This window comes from Phaseolus vulgaris, chromosome 8 (assembly GCF_000499845.2).
Source record: "Phaseolus vulgaris cultivar G19833 chromosome 8, P. vulgaris v2.0, whole genome shotgun sequence".
Classification (NCBI taxonomy): domain Eukaryota; kingdom Viridiplantae; phylum Streptophyta; class Magnoliopsida; order Fabales; family Fabaceae; genus Phaseolus; species Phaseolus vulgaris.
Genome location: NC_023752.2, coordinates 18,386,082 through 18,392,774, shown reverse-complemented (window position 1 = coordinate 18,392,774; position 6,693 = coordinate 18,386,082). Strand labels below are relative to the sequence as shown.

Below are 6,693 nucleotides of genomic sequence, written 5' to 3'. Positions count from 1 at the left end.
TAGATTTTTTAACCATGACCACATTTTCCAACCATGTGGTGTACTGTGCTTTTTTAATGAAGTCGACTTTTACAACTTGTCAGCTTCCTTGTGTGTTGCATTACGTTTCACTTCACCCATCTTCCTTTTCTTCTGAGCGACTGGTCGTGCCTCTTTATACACTGAAAGGCAATGTGTAATAACATCTAGACTTATCCCTGACAAATCAACATTTTAGTAAGTGTTTGACTTACTAATTTGTTGTTGGTAGGGTTCAAGGTGTGTGTTGTATGATCTTCATCACGTAGGGGTAATGGGCGAAGTTCCTCGCTAGGCTCAATACGAGCATCATTTAGTTGGGATCAAGATGTACCAATGCAACCATATGTTCCCTTTAGAGAGATCCTGGTTCTCGAGAGCGATCTCTGGTCGACATTTTTAACCTTGGTGACTGTCCTCTCTATGTTCCCGAGACTGTCCACGTGGTGATACTCTGTAACGTAGTTGATTGGTTGGTTCAAATTTAAAACTTGCAATGTAGCATTCTCGTGCTACCTTTTGGTCGACATGAACGGTGACTATGTCACCTGAAGCCGATGGAAACTTCATGGCAAGATGTGGAGTTGATACTATTGCTCTAAGACGATTGATGGACCACCGTCCGAGCAAAATGTTATATGAAGTATTGGCATTGACAAGGAGATACTAACCCTAATGGTTCTGCAGAGGTATTTTCCCTCACCGAACGTGGTATATAAATCAATATATCCACGCATGTCCACTTGTTCACTTGTTCACCAGAAAAACCTACTATCTGGTCATCATATGGCTAAATTTCTAACTCTCGAATCCTAATTTTCTTGAAGGTTTTCCAATACAGAATATCGACCGAGCTGCCTTGGTCTACGAAGAATTTGGTGAGGGAAAACTTGTCGATTTCAACCGTTATGACCATAGGGTCATTTTGGGTTGGATTAATAGTGGTGAAATCATCACCTGTAAAAAGTATTAGTGGAATCCTCGGTCGATCTCTTACTGTTGTTGAGTTGACTGACTCAATGGCCATAAAAGTTTCTTGCGGACAAAACTTGAAATCCTCCGCTTGGGGCTTTCACTCTATCGTTATTGTTTTGAAGGACGTCGATCGTCCTTTGGGTGACATGATTAGTCAATGTCGTGACCGTGTCGAGGATATGGCTCCTTTCGTTCCTCCCTAGAGGGATATCATTCCCTTTGTAGAGATCTATGTGAGTTCCAGCTTGTCGTTTGGATGAATCTACGTAAGTGACTAGATAGGATGAGTTCTTCAATTTTCTCCTTTAGTGTTTGGCACTCCTCGGTATTGTGACAAATTACAATTGTAACGACATTGTTTACACATATCTGCATCCCTAGGACTTTGTAACTATTTTAGTGTAGAGATCAAGTCGGCATTCAACACTTCGTCCATGATTTTTTCCCAATCATCATTTAATGGGGTATAAGTATGGAACCGAGGACCTCAGTTCTCCTTGAATCTTTCAAACTGACCAGGCACATATCTACTACCGTAGTTTTTATGCTTTCCCTTGTCTCCTTCAGCATCTACTCGAGCATTCTTGTGATAACAACACAATTCTTCAAGTTGCATGAATTTAGCCGCCCAGTTTCTCAGTTAAATTAAGTTTTTTTGCTAGTTTTTTTATTAGACTATCAAATAACTGATCGGGTAAGAGAGACGAGGTCAAATTATGCATGGCTACCTTTGGGATGATATTTCTGATGCTTTTGGACAATTTGCTAAATCTTTCCATGAACACCCATAGAGGTTCTCCCTTCTCTTGTCTTATGTTGACAAGAGCTATAAATGTTATGTGGTGTGGTCGGCTAGTTGCAAACTGAATGCCAAACTTGGCTGACAAAGTTTTAAAGTTATCGACCGAGTCGGACGGGAGTTGAATAAACTAACTAAGTGCTCCTTCTTCCAAAGAGGTAGGGAAAACCTTACACCATTCTGATTTATCTATGGTGTAGAAATTCATTTGCATTTTGTAGACATTCATGTGTTCATTCGGATTTGTGGTGCCATCATAGAGCTTGATGTTCAATCCCTTCCCTTTAGGAGGGAGTTGTGGTTCCATGATTTCGTTAGTGAAGGCATGTCCCTTCAGGTCATCGTCCTCCTCAATGACATGAATAAGTTCAGTATGATGTCTAGATTGTTAGAATATATGGCCTTAAAGGAGAGGGGGTGTGAATTGTTTAAGAAAGGTTTTTGAAAGCTTTTCAAGGTTTAATAAAATTCTTTGTATGAATCCAGAACAGGAATCAAGTTAGCCAAGAATATAAGCACTAAAACAGCAAAGCAACAGAAAAACAATCGGTTGTTTCTTCGAAACAATCGGTTGTTTATACCAGTAAAGCTTAAAACATAATTTAAAAGAGTTTAGAGTAAGAGAGAGATACACCAACAGTTTATACTGGTTCACTCTTAAGCCAAGAGCTACATCCAGTCCCCAGAAAACCATTGGGTAATCCACTAAGTAATCAAACCAAATTACAACACACAAACCACCAAAGTAGTGACCTTGAACCCTTCAAGAAACACACTCCCTTTGGAAAACCACACCAAGAGTATTGATCTTGACCACCTCAAGAGCACACAACACTCATTGGCAACACAACACCAGAAATACAGTAGGTTGAGAAGGGATTAGACTTGTTCACAGTACAAACTGAAATCAATACAATTGGAATCCTATTCCGCTCTCTTTGAAAAACCTAAAGCTTGATGTGAATGTTCAAATATTAAAATCAACTTTGTCACAACTGAAAAACTCAAATTTGTTTCTCTTCCTTGTTTGAAAACATAAACAAACCATTTATATTTTCCAAAGATTGGTCAAAACAATTAATGAAGGAGCGTATTCAGTTGAAAATCATTTAAAGCACATTCAACAACCAAACAGAATTCCGTTAGGATTTTTCAAAGAAACAATCAATTGAAACCACAAAACAACTGATTGTTTGGTTTGACAGTTAAGTCAACCAAACAAAAACAGTTTTCAACCTTTTCCAAACTCCTAAGAGTAAAACAACCGGTTGATTCGACAAAACAACAGGTTGTTTTCACTTAGTTGGAAAAACACTTTATTTTCTAAAAGGTTTTAAATCACATCAGTTTTAGATTCAATAAAGGAGTGGATCACATTCTATTCTACCCAGATCCCTCCCAAAACACAGCAGCAACACCAGCCTTGCATCAAACATCTTGGATTTGGATTCTTCAAAGCACTTGATCACTCTTGATCAACATAGATGACTGATGAGTCTAAGTTTGGACAGTGACCATCTTTTCCTGATTTTGGGTATGTTCACTCGGAGAAGATTGTCTCTGTTGCCTACGCACGGATCCGGTTAGTTTTCGCCCCAACTCTTCATTTTTTTTCTTTGAGGAGGCACACCTCCTCTTCATTCTTTTGGCGGTCTTTTCTGCTTTTCTAGCGTATCTCTTCCATATGCTTTTCTAGAGGTTGAAACATAACGATCTGGTTTTCAAGAATTTAGTCGTTGTTCGCAGCGTGTCTTGTTGAAACCATTGTTGCTTGTAATTGTATCTCGGCCCGACAGTGGGTGCCAATTGTATTTGTATAGACAAAGTGGGCCTAGATAGTACTTGAGACTGACTAAAACAATTGTCGTAGGTTTTGATCACTCGATTGTTTCCTTGCTCCTTAGAATCACTCCTTCAGACTTCAAGACTCATTCCTTAATTTGCAGTGCTCGATCTTAGGTTGACCTGCAAAAGGTACTCTAACGATCAAGTAAGTACTTTGTGTTCAGAGTGTATAGTAAAAAATGATAAGCGTACATTACTTCATTGTAGAGGGTTTATTTATAGCATTGAGTCATGGGCCATCAGAATGATGAGTCGAATCTAACATGTATCAGCGTTAGATGATTTATTGGATGGTTATCCTGATTTCTTGGGACATTACCCAAATTTGATGGGATGTGGACTTGATTCTTTAGAAGTTTCCACAACTACCTTACTGTCATTTATTATAACTATTTTAAATATATTTTGACTAGTCGTTCGGTCACTAAGACCAAGTAACATGACTCATTCGATAGACAAAAATAAAGTTAGTGTCACTTTGTGGGACGCTATAATGAATATAAAATTAAATAATTAAACTTAGCGTCACATATGGAGACACTACATGAACAGAATAATGAAAAAAAAAATATTTAGAGGCAGCTTAGCCCACACATATATCAAAGTAATAAATAAAATGACCATCTTTGTAGCATTCTCTTTCTCTATAATCATTCAGTTGATTCCAAATATATTTTTTAGACAAATATTTTATTAAATTAATATCACCTACTAATTGATTAAAATTTATAATTAAAGTTACAATCCACTTTTTAATTATCCAATTTTCAATTTTGAAATATGTGAATTCAATTATAAGACTTGTAGTATTTTCCAACACTCAATCAAAATCTCAATTTCAATTAATACACATGTGAGTTTTTAACCTCCAATTCAAATTTCAATTATAACATCTCAATTTATTTTGAAACAGGCAATCCAAATATCAATTTGCATTTTAATTGAAATTTTAAGTATAACACATGAAATATTTTTTAATAAGCAATCCAAATTTAAATATGCAAACAATATGAAAGTTCAATTATAATACTTTTATAAAAGATCTAATGAATAGAGTTATATATCTCTTTCATGCTCTACTATAGTACACACAGATTCAACCGTTAGTATTTTTCTTGCTATCACCCTTTTTCACAATCAACATTTCTCTTCTTCAAAACACTCGAACAAAAGAAGCACCTAAATTGGGAGGCTCATTTAATGGAGAGAGCATCCATGCATTATCATCATAACAACAACGATGTTAAACACTATTGACCTATGTAAACATAAGTCAAATTTGGAACCATCCACATAATAATAATCCCTAAACCAAATCTAAAATTTCGAAGTATATTTTAAAAGATGTAATGAGGATATTAACCAATATTAGTCCCGATTGAAAGTAGGTATTATAAATAATCAGAATATGAGAAAGGAGTTACTCAATACAGGCTTGTGGCTCATGTTATTACTAACACAGACATTATAATAATTTTGTTAGGATCATAGTTTAAGAAATATCATCATATGTTTTGTGTTAGTCCTTCTTACATTTATTAAAACAACATGATATTTAGAAGGTAGCAGAAAATATTTCTGAGTCTTTGACTTGCATATTTCTTCATTTCTTATGTAGGGAATGAAGTGAACACATATGGGAAGGTTTCAAATTAAGATTTTGCAAAATTAAGTATTAAAGGACATGATGAAGAAGCAAAATTCAAAGGATTTTTTCCAAAACCAATCCATATTCTTAAACCTATTCCAAAGCCAATTCCCATAGTTAAACCTGTTTCCAAGTCCATCCCTACTGTTAAACCCTTTCCTTTTCTAGTTTATAAGCCTACATCAAAACCAATTCCCATAGTTAAGCCTATTCTAAAGCCAATTCCCAATGAAGAAGCAAAATTCAAAGGTTTTTTCCCAAAACCTATGTCCGTTGTTAAGCCAATTCCAAAAATAATTCTTGTTGTGAAGCCAGTTCCGGTCAAAAAGTATATAAGCCTATACCAAAACTAGTTCCATTGTTAAGCCAATTCCTATTCTTAAACCAATTCCTTTTGTTAAGGAAAAACCAGAACCCTTTATAGTGAAAAGGCCCATCCCTACTCTTGAGTCACAAACAATTATAATCATCACATAATAACACTTAAATACAAAGAGTTACAATCACAACAATTCATTATAGGACATAATGAATTTTCCAGAACAACAGAATTTATGGTTGGGAATATCATAACACAGAATTTTCCACAACATTCAAATAAAAAAATAACTAAAAAAATTCCACAACATTCACCACAAAAATACAATAAACATAGTTAAGCAACATTTCCTTTAAAAAAACAAAACACATTGCCAAGTTAAAGAAAATCACCTTTAGAGTTTCACCTCCGAAAAGCCTCTGCCTCCTCACCGAGAACACCTCCAATAGCAGTGACCAATTCTAACTCACTCTAATAGTGATAGTAGGGGTTCCAACTGTTATGTAATAGTATTTGTCTATAGTTCATCGACTCAAGCTAAAATGGAGGGATACGAGATACTTACAGTTAGAATGGAAGAACATAAATGGAAGAACATGCACATGAGAAAAACGCATAAAGAGAATAATCATAAACTAAACGCACGCGGAGAATAATCCTAAATTTAATGTGTAGAAGAACGGGAGATGAAGAAGTATGGGCATAGGAGAACAGGAGATGAAGCCACGCACAGGAGAATAAGAGATGAAGAACGCGCACAGGAGAACCAGGAGACCGTGCACAAGAGAAGGAGAGAGTGAAGAACACACGCACAAAAGAACGCACACACAGTTTTATTTGTTTTGTTTTATTTGGCACTGTGTATTTTTTTTTTTAAAAATCACATTAAATAAGATAGTGTCCCTTAAGCATACATAAATGTGCACTTCAACATTGTGTAGGCTTTAGAAACACTAATTCAAATAAAATATAATTTATTAATTTAATTCTTAAATTTTGAAAAATTTAGTGTTGACTAAACTTAATATTTATTTTTTATTTTAATAAATGCATAGTTTGTATCTCTTATGAGAACACTACCTTATCATT

General features: G+C 35.4%; 1 pseudogene; it reads left to right on the top strand.

The window, feature by feature from the left end:
- The first annotated feature begins 1,713 nt into the window (after positions 1–1,713).
- On the top strand, positions 1,714–5,762 carry LOC137824693 (uncharacterized; annotated as a pseudogene).
- Positions 5,763–6,693: the final 931 nt, after the last annotated feature.